This window comes from Rhincodon typus, chromosome 20 (assembly GCF_021869965.1).
Source record: "Rhincodon typus isolate 14 chromosome 20, sRhiTyp1.1, whole genome shotgun sequence".
Taxonomy (NCBI): domain Eukaryota; kingdom Metazoa; phylum Chordata; class Chondrichthyes; order Orectolobiformes; family Rhincodontidae; genus Rhincodon; species Rhincodon typus.
The window spans coordinates 29,408,149-29,424,979 of NC_063351.1; the positions used below are offsets into that span (position 1 = coordinate 29,408,149).

A 16,831-nucleotide genomic window follows, 5' to 3' on the forward strand; every position below is an offset into this window, starting at 1 on the left:
TGCCTGGCCTGCTGTGTTCCTCCAGCTCCACACTGTGTTAGCTCTGAGCATCTTACTTGTTATTGGTAAGGAGGGGCTTGGCAGAATAAATGCATCTGCACTTTTGGAGGATAATAGAATAGATCCAGATCTTGGACTCTTTGTTAAGTAGTTACTGCTGCTTAGCACTTTATTGTCACCATGTGATGACCTGCCTTAGATACAGAGATGGGATTTTCACCTTCAGCAGGAAGTTGTACCAAATGAGGCAATACTTATGTTAGTTCCCATTACGTAAGAACTAGATGTGAATGAAGTACTGAAAAATTCAATAGATTTTTATAACAGCTCCAATCATGCAAGTAAAAATTAGGGAAGAAAGCTCTGTGCCATAATGCTGAATAACATCAACCAATAACAAACACAGTAAATGGTGCCCGGTGGGGCTGAGTGTTTTTCTGATAGGCTTCTTGCTTTCAGTAGGACATTTGCACCCAATAATTATGTTAGCTCTCTTAACATAAGAACTAGACGTAGGTAATATTGTACTGAACGATTCTATAAACCTTCACTATGGCTCTTGGTATTTACATACATCTATCATCCTTCTAAACTCCATCGAGCACATACCTAGCAAGCTGAACCATTCCTCATGACAAGCCCTTCATTCGCAGGATCATTCTTATAAACCCCCTCTGGACCTTCTCCAAGGTCAGAACATCCTTCCTTGGATACAGAGCCCAAAACTGCTCACAGTATTCCAAATGCCATCTGATCAGAGCCTTATACAGCCCCAGCAATAAATTCCTGCTCTTGTATTCTAGCCCTCTCGTAATTAATGCTAACATTGCATTTGCTTTCCCAACTGCTAACTGAACCTACATGTTAACCTTAAGAAAATCCTGAACTAGGACTCCTTAATCCCTTTGGGCTTCATATGCCTGAAGCCTTTCCCCATTTAGAAAATAGTCTATGCTTCTATTCCTCCTACCAAAGTGCGTCACCTCACACTTTCCCACATTGTATTCCATCTGTCACTTCTTTGCCATGTTGGTATTGCCACCTCCTTCCTGCTGTTTTTTAAAAATGCTGCCCACGTGAGCCTGGCTGCCCATGCCAGCTGTTTAATGGTATTACAGATCCATAAAGTCATACAACATAGAAATAGGCCCTTCAGCTTACTATGTCTGTGCTGCCTAACAAACACCTAACTGCACTAAGCCCATTCACCTGCTCATGGTCCATAGCCTACTATGCCCGGCGTTTTAAGTGCTCAACCAGATGCTTCTTAAATGTTGTGAGAGTACCTGCCTCCACCAGCCCCTGAGGCAGTTTGTTCCATATTTCTTCCGCACCTTGGCTGATTTTTTTTTTCCTCACATCTTCTCTGAACCACTTACTCCTCATCTTAAACTTATGCTCTCTGTTCTTAGAGCTTAGATCTGATCCATTGGTTCTGAAATCACTTGGCTCTGTCTGGCACTTGATGTTTGGCATGCAAGTAGTCCTGTTTTGTAACTTCACCATGTTGACACCTCATTTTCAGGTATGCCTGGTGCTGCTCCTGGCATGCCCTCCTGCACTCTACATTGAACCGGAGTTGATACATTGGCTTGATGGTGATGGTAGATTAGGGAATATGTTGGTCCATGAGGTTGAAGATTGTGTTGGAGTACAATTGGCTGCTGCTGATGGCCCACAGCACCTGATGAATTCTCTCTCTTGGGTTGCTAGATCTGTTTGAAATCTATTGTTTTCTCGATGGTTATCACTCTTACCAATACTATTGAGACGTATTGTTGGGATCAGTGAGCTTTTAATGAGGTCATTTGACCCTCAGTTATTTATTTACATATGATGGGTGAGCTGCTGACTGTGTTGCCTGCTCACTCTCTATTATGGAGTTCGCCACGTGCCTATTTTAAATGTCCTATGCTCAAACACAAGTTGTGGGGGCATGTGACATCCAACCCTATAGATCTTTCCGCAAACTAGTCCATGATGGATGGTCCACATGGTTCATTCTGCAAAATTCTGTCAAATGTATTGTCACAGTAAGTAGGGTCGCACCCAGCTATCAAATATTCAACAATAAAATGCAACTTTCCCCAGCACATAAAGAAATATACACAATACTCCATTGAGATATTATGCTATATAAATTATATTGTATCATATAAAAATATAGTTCACCTGTATTATTTCACAGTAGTATATTTGAGCTCACATTCCCTCTACTTCTAAAGCTTTACAATTATATAAAAAGTCTTCCAGTACACAATTCAACCTCATTTTCAGTAATTTCAGGTTTTCATTTCTCTCTACCATTCAATATATCTCCACACTAATAATATATTCCAAATTACATCATGTAATCCTCTCTTCATCAAGCACACATCCTCTGAAATTGTCACAGATGATTGACTGCTGCATGTTGTTTGTTACAATATACTAGATTATTTACAGAGCAACTAACCATTGTAACTGCTGTATAGTAAAGGAAGTTATAGTATAACTTCCATTTCGTTATTCAGTGTTGATATCTACGGTACAGGTTTTAAAGAATTAGGTGTCTTGGCATGTAATGAATGCTTTATGGCTTTATTCTGTGTGATAGATTGATAAGTCTTGTCTGTAAAACCCTTTGTAAAATGTTCATTTTAACATCATTGCCATTGTCACAGAGTCACACAGCATGGTACAGACTTTTCGGTCCAGCTACTCCATGCCGTCCATGTTCCCAAACTAAACTTGTCCCACTTGCCAACATTTGGCCCATATCCCTCCAAACTTTTCCTATTCGTGTACTTAACCAAATGTCTTTTAAATATTGTAACTGTACCTGCATCCACCACTTCCTCTGGTAGAATGTTTCACACATGAACCACTCTGTTTTTCAAAAAAAAGAGTTGCCCTATCTCCTTTTTAAAAGTTTCTCCTATCACCTTAAAAATTAGCCCCCTAGTTTTGAAGTCCCCCACCCTAGGGAAAAGACCCTTGCTATTCACCTTATCTATTCACCTCATGATTTTATAAACCTTTGTAAGGTCACCCCTCAACTCCTACACTCCAGTGGAAAAAGATCCCAGTCTATCCAGCCTGTTTTTATAACTCAAATCCTCCACTCCTGGCAATATCCTGGTAAAGCTTTACTGAACCCTCTGGAGTTTCATAGTATCCTTCCTGTAGCAGGTGATGAGGACTGCACACAGTACTCCAGAAGAGGCCATACCAACATCCTGTAATACCTCAACATGACATTACAACTCCTGTACTCAAACACTTGCCTTCATTGCTCAAACATTTTAAACACATTCTTAACCAATCTGTCTACCTGTGAGGCAAATTTCAAAGAAGTATGCACCTGAACTTCTGCATCATCTTGATTAAATATATTATTCTCACACAAATATTTAATATAAGACAAAGTAAAGTATTCAATATCCTCTTGGAATCCTGTTGATAGTGTATATTTGCATTTAGAATTAGTAGGCTGATGAAATTGAAGATAACGTAACTTCTTTTTTCTGTTTTTACCACAAACTGCTGCTCATGGTCAAAAGGTCATCTTCAGCTCACAGCTCAAAACCAAAATTGATAATATAAAAATCATGAAAAACCAGCAAGGGTTCTGACATAACTCGTGCAATTGTTACACAACCAACTTCCTCTGTGACCACTCTAATATTACCTGAGCTGGAGTTTGGGAGAATATTGCTTTCATTTTTGGCTACTTGCTCCTAATTGTTGTAACAATATTGATTTGAAGGTTTTACTGAAATGGAAATAATTTAAAAATGACACTTTAATTCTGAAGCAATCCAGCAACTGCATAGAAACAGAAAATAAATGCATATGCCTACTATAGTGATTGGAATCAGCCAGATGGACCTCATTGAATATGAGTTCCCTGATTGGGGCTGTTAACTTGGTCCAATGAGGGATCCCTGGCTGACAGATAAAAACAGGAGTGTCAGATATCCTGTTTACTCCGAAAGCTGGCTCTGGGGGAACTGGATCACTGTCGAGGACTCTCCATGTGTAAGTAAAGAATGGCTTGAAGAAAAGATACCATCTTGTATGGAGTTATTTCATCTGTAGTATGTTAAATTGAGTTGACTAAAAAAAATACTTAATTTCGATAGCATCAGGTAATACATTGACCATGATTCTCAACATCTCTGTGATAATTTAGTATACCATGTGACCTAGCATCTGTGTTCAAACATGTTTCTTAATTTTTTTAAAAACACAAACCTGATTGTCCACAAAAAAATGAGTCTCTTCAGTATATAGTGAAGAATATTGTTTGTTATACGCATGAAGAATGTATAACAGAGTTACAAGAATGGAGCTGCTGTATGTCAGTCATTGAGTCTGTAGTCAAATTATACTATTGTTGTGTAGTGCTTTTGGCAAACAACTGTGGGAGGCTGATTTGAGAACGATAATACAGTAGCTTATTTTTGCTTTGTTTTCAGTGAGGCCCATAGGGATTCACTGAGGTACTAAATGGCTTCTGTCTCTGAGACTTGGAAATATAACAGCACTTAATTCATTACTGTTTCTAATGTTAGCCAATCACAAAAATCACCTACTGCCATAATTGTTTTTCAAATTAAATTATGGAACCAGCATTAACAGTTCACTTGATGAATGTATGTGAGTATATCTCTCTCTCACACACCATGCCCACAACTGAAATTACTGCTTTAAAAAAAATTAAAACACTATTAGTCAAGTATTTTGAAAATTTGCCAGTTTTGATGTGAGACACAAAGGAAAAGTGCATGTTGAGCATACCTCTCTCCCCTTACCCCAAAAGTGAAAGAAGGCCCCTGCAGAAGGTTTGATGTTTTTATAAATTGCTGTGTTGTTTGTAACCAATCATGAATGAATTTGTTGATGTAGGATAGAGATAGCTAAATTGTTGTTTTGAACCTAGATCTCTAAATTCCAAATGTGCAGTGCTCTGAAAGCGGCAGTACCTTTTATAATGTGATAGAATAGGTAGCTTCTCAATAACTTTGTATTTCTCCATTAAGCCTGAGGGTAATTGATCAAGTGTGCTGACTTGTACAGATAAATTGAAGATTACAGTTAGGGGAGGTAAAAACCAGGAAGAGTGAACCATTTATCAGAAGGTTTACTCTTAATATGTGATTGAGCTTTAGGATTCTCACAGTATTAAAGCTAATCTCCCTAATATGTAGTAGAAGCAAAGGTTTTTTTTATAACATCTGCTTCAATATATGTTGCCATTCTTTTTATTCCTTTCCAATCTTGAAGACAATGTAGCTTTTCCTCTCTTTTTAGGCTGTAGCATGTTATAACATTGCCTGTTCACTAATAATATAGGCTTTGATATGCATAACTTGACCCATTTAGGTTTACTATAGAAACTTAAGTGGTTCTTGCACTATATTAACAATTTCTTATACTGTGTGATTGTTTTTACCCATCAGAGATGAGATTTTAACTTGGGTTGAGGCTCAGTACTGGAAGGAAGCAGAAGGAAAATATTTTTGCGGAGTGGAAATATATACAATGTCCTTTGCTTCTAACTAACGTTGTATCTACTGGGAAACAACAATGTTGACTGGAAAATTATCTTTCTCAACTAAATTATAAGTTTCAGAAAACTTAGGATTCTTATTCGATATGTTCTAACAAAAGACATTTTTCATTTATTTATGTAGTTAGTGTTTAGCACTAATCACATTTTTATAAAGCTTTGGGGGAGTTGAAAGGGTCCTCAAGGTACAGTGGTAATTTCCCTATTGGGTTCAAGTCCCACCTGCTCCATAGCTGTCTAATAACCTCTCTAAACAGGTTGACTAGAAAATATCTTTGGCGAAGTTGATATTTTCATTCTTTTGGAAAATGTACTTTGCAACCTGTTAAAGAACAGTGTGTGTCAAGTGATCTTTCTGAGGTCTGTAGTCACTGAGGCATCTCTAGATAGTCCTGCTTGAATATTCCATGCAAAAATGTTACTGATGCTTATATTTTGGGGAGCAGAGTTGACAATTTACATGTTATATTAACTGTGAACAAAGCACTATAGACAACCTTATGAAAGCCCAAAATACATGGATATGTAAAATTGCAACAGTTTTTGCAATACCGCATATGCCCTTTTCTAAAAGCAAAATACTGTCAATGGTGGAAACCCGAAATAAAAATAATAAGTGATGGTGAAACTCAGCAGGTCTGGCAACATATGTGGAGTGGATTGTTTACGTTCAGTATGACTCTACTTCAGAACTGGAGAATGCACCCGGACCTGCTGAGTTTGTACAGCACTTCTTGTTTTTGTTTATAACCTTTCCTGTTTCATATTAAATTTTATTGGTGTATGTCTGTTTTTCAATATGCTGCATGCTGCGGTACATAGCTGTGTTGTCCCTTTGTTAAAACTGACCCACTTTGACCTATGGGAGAAAGACAGTTTCATGTTCTTGTGCTAATTAAATCAATTTTACAAATGCAAATACAGGAACCAGTGCTTTGCATGATCCCAGAATGTAAGTCTAAAATGATTTAAGTATGGGTTTTACTGCCACTTTGAGTTCAAAATGCTTTATATCCATGGCGGTCTCATTATTTCCTTGTGTGGAATTTTTTTAACAACTAGGCTGTACTGTTTTTAACTTGGCTATGTATGTATTGGAAGTTTCTAAAACAAGAAGAGAGGGAATTGAGTTGGAGGATCAGCCATGGTCATAATGAATGATGGAGTAAGTTTGAAGGGCCAAATGGCCTACTCCTGCCCTTATTTTCTATGTCTTTATGTCATTGAGATGATTTCAGAATTTGATAATTGTTCAAATTTCAGTCCTTTTGGTAAGGTTTCTTTCAAGTTTATTATAGATTTACTGGGGGGTCAGTTTAGCTAAGTTGGTTGAACAGTTGGTTCATGAAGCAATGTGATGCCAAAAATTGGGTTCAATTCCTGTCACTGCCTGATGTTACCATGAAGGACTCTCCTTCTCAACCTCTCCCCTCGCCTGAGGTGTAGTGGCCTTCCGGTTAAATCACCACCAGTTGTCTCTCCCTAATGAGAGAGCAGCTCTATGGTCTGGTAAAACTATGGCGACACAAGTCCATTATAGATTTGTGGGGAACATAATTACGAAACTCTTCAATTGAAAAGTTTTTTTTTTACTAAACACAGCCCAAAAATTTCCCTTTATGTAACTCTAAGGATGAAATTCATCTGCTTTAGCTTGACCTAAAACGTTTCTTTATAATACTTAAAAGATATTTTATAGTTACGTTATTAAAATCCAATTAATTTTTGAACATGCTAATGCCCTGTTTCTTGTTATACAGCTATTATTTGGAATGATATTTCAATTAATTATAATGGAAGTGTGAGAATTATAAGCTCTAATAATGGTATATAGGCAGGAACAAGAATGAATCAGGTAAAAAAATTAGATAAATTGTCTGTTGCTAGAATTTTCCTGTTTGCGTGAAGAAATTTCCTGTTTATCTTGCATGAACGTCAGCTTTCTTAAACTCCCTCCTTGTTTCATGTAATAGATTGGAACTCCAAATTTCTCTGCCACCGCAGGGTAGTTTATTGTGCTGTACTTATTTTAATCAACTGTACTTTTCATAATAGCACAGCAGTTTTTTTTGTTGATGTACTGAAGGCGTTGGAAAATTGTTAGTAATTATTTGACCTCCAGTGAGAGTACAATGCTTCAAGGGAATAATGAGCTACAAACCCTGCATGTGGGAACCAGAGGCTGAACAGCAAATGACAACTTCTGTTAGCCATGTGTTTGGAATGAAAATTCAAAACTGTCCTTTTTCCACTTCAGAGATTCAAAAATATTACAGGTACAGTCTTGGTTAAAGTATATGTGTGTGTATATATAGTACCTCAAAATTGAGACACACTGATATGTACCTGAGTTGTACCAAAAATTAGATAACTATCAATTTCAAAAAGTTTCATTGAGGATTTCTGTCTGTGAGTTTCAGTGACTTATTTCCTGCAATTCTTTGTAGCTCATCTCAATATGTATGCACCACGACTCCATGGCGCCCTGCTAATGATATCATGTGTTCACCAATGGTGGAAGTACTTGCCATTGTCGGGATTTCCCGGGATTCCTGGCACCATATTTAAATCCTGACTGTGTACCAAGTCAAGTGCTGCCAGCCAAGAGCGACCCTTCACAGTTCATGTAGTAAATATGGAACAAAAGGGAAAGACTTTTGAGGGCACATAAGTGGTTTGGTATGAGGCATGGGATTTATATATATTTTAATATAATCTATTTGAGAGTTTGGATTTTTGGATTTGAACTAGTGGCATTTGTGTTTTCTGTGTCTGAAGGTGTCTAATTTGAAAGTACAATTTTAGCCATGGTGATTTTATTTTTAAACACAGTGTGAAAGAAAGACTTCCCAGAGGGTAATGAATTTTTGTTTACATTGGGAAAACTTTACAATTGATTAAATTAAACAGTTGTGCACTAGATTCCAGTTCGGAAGGTCCAGGATAGATGTATTCCTTTTGATGAGGAGAAAAGCCCATAGTCTGCGAAAATCTTTTTTTTAGTTTGTTTGGCAGTTTTTCAGGGGCTTTTTTGAGCTATACCTGAATATGCGAAGCAGTTCCTCCTGAGAAAGGGAGAAGATAGTTTTGATTCACTAAAAGAAGATTAGCTGAAGGAGTTTAGTAAAAGTTTCAGACCAGAAATGCTTGTTTAAAACCCAGAAGGAATTGCTTGAAACTGTGAAAATATAAACTCAGTCATATGACAAATCAAGAAAGAGGCTATCAGATTCACACGACCTAGAATTGAGGCCACAATTAAGTCAAACTCTGTGAGGATTAGAGAAGGGTATTCACTCTCTCTCTCTAATGTTTGAGTATTGTAATGTAATGTTCATGTGATTGAGTTTGATGGGATTATATTTTTACTGTGTATTTCAAAACCTTTTATCATGTCATATGTAAATATTTTGGTGTGTTCTATCTCCTATTCTTTTGTATAATAAAATTCTTTTTCAATGTTAAATCTGAATCTACATCATTGCATGTTTGTGACTGTGAGAGACTAGCTCGTTAAAACCAATAAAAAATATTAATCAAGCCAGATTTCAATCTGGGGTTTGGCTTGCCCAGAAATATCAATGCTGGGGTCATAACAATGGCACGAGGTACACTTTATTGCAAATAAAACTGACATTCGTAGAAGTATTGCTATTCTTAGAATCGTAGAATCCCTACAATGTAGATAGAGGCCATTTGGCCCACCGAGACTACACCAATCCTCTGAAGAGCATCCCACCCAAAACCACCCTAAACTCGTAACCCCACACTTACCATGCCTAATTGACGTAGCCTGCACACTTTCTGACACTGCAGAGTAATTTAGCATGGCCAATTCACTACCCTGCACATCTTTGGACAGTGGGACGAAACTGGAGCACCTGGCTGAATCCCATGCCTACAGACACTTGCTCAAGGTGGAATCGAATCTGGGTCCCTGGTGCTGAGGCAGCAGTGCTAACCACTGTGCCATTGTGCTGCTCAAGTACATAAAATTATGAGAAGCATGGATGGAAGGGTGATAGTCAAGTCTTTCTCCCAGAGTGGAAATGCCAAATACTAGGGGGCATAGGTTTAAGGTGAGAGGGGGAAAATTTAAAGGTGTGCAACACTCCCCTTAACATGACAATGAACTACTCCCCTTGGACTTTGAAACTTAACCATTTGGCTGAAGAACATGCAGTGTGTTTGCCACATAATCTGCAGGCACATGATGTATGTGTGATATCAAGGTGCTGTACAGCAACACGTCCAACCTTTTGAATGATCAGTGTTGACAACCATGATAAGCTGCCCAGCTTTGTATCTACACTGAAGGAGAAGAAAATAAGTACTGTGACCCTTTAAGTTCTGAGTGAAGCAAAGCGCATAAAGGCAAGGCAGAGATGCTGTGAGTATGTGAAAAGTGAATAAGCACTAAAAGAGCAAACAAGGTGCACACTAGTCTTATTGGAGGTGGGTGCTGGTCCCTGTGAGCAAAGTGACCTGGCGGTAACATCACAATGAAAGTTGTCAGTGAGCTCCAGTGTCCTGCGTTAAAGTGGAGACTTGTACTCTGAGTTGGAGATGTGCCATGAAAATGTGGTAAGACTGGTGCATGTTCAATGCCAGCCTCCATGGACTGGGGGGAGGCTGCTATCCGTGGAACATGCCGTGAGATTTTGGGGACTGCTGTTCAACATGGAGTCCCAAAGGAGCACGTGCAAACTGAGCTTGCTGGGTATTTGCAGTAGCTTTCATGTTGCCAGTTGTCACCAATGCATGGGAGAAAAGGAAAATGCAAAACAATGAGGTGAAATTTGGTACTAATGATATGTAACTGCATGTAAGTAGGCCTCTTGCCGCTCACTAGTGGGATTCTCATCCTGTTGTTCAAAGGTTGGTTGCAGAATCAGAGTTTTGTTTTCTCAACAACAAAGATCTAATTTTTTGAATATGTTCTTTTCCCAACAGATTTGTTGTTGCTCATGGCAGAGGCTGGGAAAATTCAGCCTATTGTAAAGTATGAACATTCATGAGGATGCATTGTATTATCTCCCCTCCTATATCTGAATATATAACATGTTACCAAGTTGATACATGTATGTTTCTGTACTAACTCAGTCATATAGATTCAGACGTGTAAACATGCAGTAACGATTGAAGCATGTGGATATGTCACTGAGTTCAATCTATTTGCTGACATCTGTGGATCTATAGCACCAAATGACCCAGGGATGTGAATATGAGTGCAGTAGAAACATGGGCACATGGATATTGTTATGATCTCAACCGATGTTATTACTGGACAAGTCAAATCCCAAACTGAAATTGAATTGATAGTTTGATTTTTTTTTTTTGTTTTTTAAATAGGCAACCTCTCACTAAAACATAAGCATGTAATTTTGCAGATTTGAAAAATGTTATTATGCGAAAGAAATGAACAAAAATAGAATAAACCAAAATATTTCCATATCCATGTTTAAAGATTTAGAAACACTGTAAAAAGTATCCATTGATCTCAAAAGCTCTCCTTTACAGTACTCATTGCCAGAGAATCTCTTCTCTATTACCCCATGGGCCTATTTTAATTGTAACTTAAAATTTCAGCTTTTTAGATAAAAATCGAAAGAACTGCAGATGCTGAAAATCAGACAAAAATAGAATTGCTGGAAAAGCTCAGCAGATCTGGCAGTATATATCAGAGTTAACGTTTTAGGTTAAGTGACCCTTCCTCAGAATTGATGGTGGCTAGGAAAATGTCGGTTTATATGCAGAAGATCGGGTGAGGAGAAGGGGTAAGGATTAAATGATAGGTGGGGATAGAGCCCAAAGAGAGAGAAGAGCAATTGGACAGAAAAAGGAGTGGATAACAATCTGGCTAGGAGGTGAATAGCTATTAATGGGGACTGTTAATGGCTAACAATGGGTAGTGTGTAATAGTGGACTATGTGATAGCAAGGCCTGGTTTGTAGTGGTTCGGGTAAGGACATAGGAAAGCTAACCCCAACCCCCACAAACCAGGCCTTGCTATCACATAGTCCACTTTTACATACCATCCATTGTTAGCCATTAACAGTCGTCATTAAAAACTATGCTGTTATTAGACAGATGAATGGACTCTCTAACTTCAAATAATGTTGATGTTGTTCTCGCATCGCGTGGTGTGACCTGTATGTTTCACTCTGTCCAAGTTTTTTCACCCTATGATCTGTATGTCCTTGCTTACTATGATCTGCCTGTACTGCTTGCAAACAAATCATTTCACTATACTTAGATACACATGACAATAAACCAAATCAAATCAAATCGACCCTCCTAGCCAGATCATTATCCACGCCTTTGTCTGTCCAAGTGCTCTTAGAGTCATAGAGATATACAGCATGGAAACAGACCCTTCAGTCCAACTTGTCCATGCTGAACGGATAACCTATATAAATCTAGTCGTGTTTGCCAGCATTTGGCTGATATCCCTCTAAACCCTTCCTATTCATATACCCATGCAGATGCCTTTTAAATGTTGTAATCATACAAGCCTTCACCACTTCCTCTGGCAGCTCATTCCATACGCGAGTTCAGAGGAAAAGTCACTTGACCTGAAACGTTAACTCTGATTTCTCTTCGCAGCTGCTGCCAGACCTGCTGAGCTTTTCCAGCTGTTTCTATTTTTGTCTCCAGCTTTAGTAGTCTGTTAGCCTTCCTGGAGCCTTCGTTCAACTGAGCTTAAATTTTCTCCACTTCAAATAATCTGGGACTTCCGGGACTTTTGCTAAACTTCTTACACTGAGGTAATTTATTTTTAACAACTCTAAGCGTTTTTCTCTGAAGCTACAGCAAATGTGTATAGGTTCAGCCAAGAACCCACCAATACTGCCAAACTGAAACTATATAAAAAGTTTGTTCCAAGCTATGGGTGATTTTCCCCTCATTAAAAGAGGAAAAAATATTCTTGGCCTTCTATACTGGAACCTTATGCACAATTGTTTATTTTGGGAGTATTTTACAAGTGGACAATTTAAATAAAAATCCTTTACTCTACAGGAAGATTTTCTCTCAGTCTTTTAAAATAAATCACCATGGATACAGAAATACTTACAAGCTGATCTCTAAACCCACAGACACCCACAATACCTATATGCCATCAAATTCAAAAATCCAATTTCAAAATAAATGCGATGAAAATATGTATAAATCATGCACGTTGCATCAAAGTATATAATCCACTACATATTCAGCCAAGTGGATAAATGGTACAGCATAGACATTAATGTATGATAGAGTACTGTCTGAAGTCAGAATTCATAACATAGACCAAGGCACATGGCTGTATTTATTATAATATAGTGCAGAGAAACTTACTCTATAGACAATAACTTGTATGGAAACAGCATCTGTCATTAAGAACATCTCTGAATTATTTTCAAGATGAAAAGTGGACCAGACCTAGATAGACCCTGGCAAGGCACATAGATACATAACTTAACATAGAGCAATGAATATATACTGTCTTGTAGATGTGTGATATAGTCCAAGTTAGGTATATAAATCCCACAACATTTCTGTCACATCCTTTCAACTAACTTTGCAATGCAAAATTATAATTTACTAGACTCGCAACAGTTTGAAAAGCTATAAGCCACATTATAGGTGATTTATTTCACTTCTGTGCAGAAGTTCAGATAAGTGATCCTTAATCATCGCAAAGATCAAGCTGAATGAGAAACGATAACTATACAGAATGTTGGCTGGTGTTCTGTTAGAAATTTAGTAAATCATACAAAAAACTTTTTCTGTTTTAATCGTAGAAGCTGTGTGCCCTGTGAACATCATGAAATAATTAGATTCTCTTTGGCTAAGAAATCTCATTCTGCTATTGTATAAAAGTTCTCCGGTTCGGTATAGAGCAGTGACTAATTATTATGGATACTATAGTTCAATTTAGTTTGAGGTTGAAGTCCATGTATATGTTGCAATGCAAAGGAGTTAAGTCTAATTGTGATATGCTAATTAATGTACATCATTAGAAGAAGTGATGTGATTTTGCCATCTCACAGCCTCAAGGCAAAATGTAGCCACAGTAACCTGTTTCTTAAAGAAAGTTAATGTTTCCCTAATCGCAAGAAACTCTAAATATTTTCAGCAGCACGAGAAGACCAAGAATAATGAGTACGTATTTTTATGCCTTTTAATAGCTTAGAAGTATGTGCATCTTTGAATTACTGCTGGAATTCTGTGAACTACCTTTAAATTTACTAAGCTGTAGTCAGTCCAAATGCCATTTGGACCTTCCTGAGCATAGGTATGCATTCAAAAGGCCATGTTTCCCAAAATGTTAGTAGAAATGCAAGTTCTTTGTTTCGAGCTCAAGTTTGGCGAAAATATTGTATGCAATCGTCGTGCACAAAACAATGGTATCTTGAGATGTGAGCAGCTGTTTATGAAATCTTGCTGCAGTCTGTTGTCTGACAAGAGCTACTGCTGCTTTTAATTTGACTCAATTTTGCAAGTCTTTATCCTACTTTATACGTTGCTGTATATTAAGGGAACTCTGCGTGCTTAAATTATACTGCAGTTTATTTTTAATTAAATTTTAAGTTTTCCAGGTGTATGCAATGAATACTCTAGTTTCAAAGCTAATCACAGCGCTATTCTACTGTAATTGGACTGTTGATAGGAGCCGTGGAATAATAAAAGGTAGGGTGCAATTTTTTGACATTTGGAAATGCACATGGAATATTGGTCATTTAACAGTCTGCTCATGTACTTACAGCTATCATTTCTCCAGATGCATCTGTACAGGGCTTTGGTGATTTTGGTTGCTGACTTGTAGTGTGTCATTCACTTAAGTAATCCAACATCATTAAATGCAATGAATAAAATGCGTGAGATTGCATTTAATGCCTTTTCACAAATATTTTGTTGTTAAGTATTTAATATTAAAGATTCAAGTTGCACTATTTCAAAACCTATTGTTCTGATTTGTTAGCAGTTGTAGGTACTTGAATGTGCATTGGTGGCTTCCTACGCTCGGTGATACAATCTTCCGATCCAGCGGAGAATGCTAAGTTCAGGTCCCACGTTAGCCACTTGAGCACATGAACCAGTTCTGAAGGATCATTTTGAGGCTGAGGTTAAATTAAGGTTCTAACTGCACTTTGTGGTGGATTTAAAAGATCTGAGGGAACAGCAAAAGCAAAGTTACAAAGAAGAACGAGAGAAATCAAGAACCATTGGTGGAATAAGAAAGCTAAGGATCTGCAATTCCCTCGGCCCAACACCCCTGGCCTCAAACTAGTGCAGAGTAAGGATGGAACCCTTTTGAGAAACAGGGAATATATCAGCCTCCGATGGAGAGAACACTAAACCATGATACAGTCATTGATGAAGACGTAGTTCAGGAAATCCCTCAACTCTCCATCAGAGATAATCTTGGACTCCCATCTAGTGTGGCAGAAGTTGAAGCCACCATTAGACACGTGAAGAATGGAAAAGTGACAGCAGTAGACGGAATTTCAGTGGAGATTTTCAAACTTGGAGAAGCTTACCCATCATCTCAGCGGCTCAGTGGTTAAGGGTGGCACGGTGGCTCAGTGGTTAGCACTGCTATCTCACAGCACCAGGGACCCGGGTTCAATTCCACCCTCGGGCGACTGTCTGTGTAGAGTTTGCATGTTCTCCGTGTCTGCATGGGTTTCCTCCGGGTGCTCCGGTTTCCTCCCACAGTCCAAAGATGTGCAGGTTAGGTCGATTGGCCATGCTAAATTGTCCATAGTGTCCAGGGATGTGTAGGTTAGGTGGGTTATAGAGGGATGGGTCTGGGTGGGATGTCTGAGGGTCAGTGTGGACTTGTTGGGCCTGTTTCTACACTGTAGGGATTCTACGATGTCTCCATCTGTTCAACCTCAGCTGGTTGAAATCTAAGAAGAAAATGACATCCACCTCATACTGTGGAGCTTCAGTATGTGGATGACAGTGTCACCTCTGCTCTCAGAAGAGAGCTTTCATGTCTCATTTTGTTGGAGTTGCTTATTGTTGAAGAGAATTGTCAGTTGAGTCAGAATCATGGCCTTCATGCTCAGGTCAATCAGAAAAGATAATGAAGTGCCTCATAGAAATCTTAGTGGGAAAGAGAAAGCTTGTTATTTAGTGAAGTGCAGAAGGAAAAGTCTGATCCCACCATATTCATAGGCTTTTAAAATAATTGCCATTACATATTATACATGTAGGTATACTGAAATTATAAATGCGACTAAAAAATTGTTGGGGAATTTTGCTGAATTCTTTTAGATAAATGGCTGTAGATAGTAGAGAGAAGCCCCCATCCCGTTAGCTGGGGAATTGAAGGACCAAATGACTTATAACGAAGGATATAAACAGCGAGCCTCATGAAAGGACACCAGAAAACAGATGGCATTGTAAGAGGGCATTTGCAAAACTTTACATAGTAATTATGTCAGCATGGACCAGTTTGGGCCAAAGGGCCTGTCTCTGTGCTGTAGGTCCCTATGATTCTGTTTATTTTCCCAAGGTCATAATAATCAGTTTCACAAGGTAACAAACAGCACTCACTCAGTATGATGCAGCTGGGAAATGTCTGGGGACGGACATAACGGTCAGAGGGGCTGTGGCAAGCACTGATGTCAGTGTGGCATGTAACCATTGTAACGTGGAATGTATAAATATCCTGTACTTTGTTGGAAAAGGTAGAGTGTCACTGACCTCCGATCTGAGCTGTGTTTAAGAGGGCAATTAGGCCCATGTGAAAGCCAGATTCAGAATGATCTCTGGCCTATCCCACATATGTGGCAAAAGAGTTCTAAAGACACAGTAGTAGTTATAATTTAATTCAGAAAGCCTCCGAAGTAGCCACTGCTACTAAATAAAGGTTGCTTGTACTGTTGAACACAGAACTGGAGTCTCCTCTTTGACATCTCTCCCTTACAGCTTTCACAGAAGCATACTGAAGAATCAGTCTCAGCGTCAACCTCAAGGCACCTCAAATCCTTTACCAACCCATCCCAGGTCAAATTCTGTCCATCCCTCCATTAAGATCACAGAGCCTTTGAAGACCATGACATCCTAGCTGAAGATCCTTGCGTATAAGATATCCTTCTGACTCTTCCATATGGCTCCAAAACATGAACTATGTATAGACCCCACCTCAAGACCCTTGAGAGCTATAATCAATGCTGTTTGCGATGGATTTTTTGCATCAGCTGAGTGGATAGGCATACTAATGTCAGCATCCTGGGAGCAGCTAATAGTACTAGTACTGAGGGCATGGTATTCCGCTGGGCT

The 16,831-nt window shown here is 38.6% G+C and overlaps 1 protein-coding gene across 3 annotated transcripts in view; it reads left to right on the plus strand.

The window, feature by feature from the left end:
• LOC109910693 (fibroblast growth factor receptor 2) overlaps positions 1-16,831 on the plus strand; it is a 178,754-nt gene that overhangs the window by 49,132 nt on the left and 112,791 nt on the right. The gene's annotated exons all lie outside the window — the stretch shown is intronic.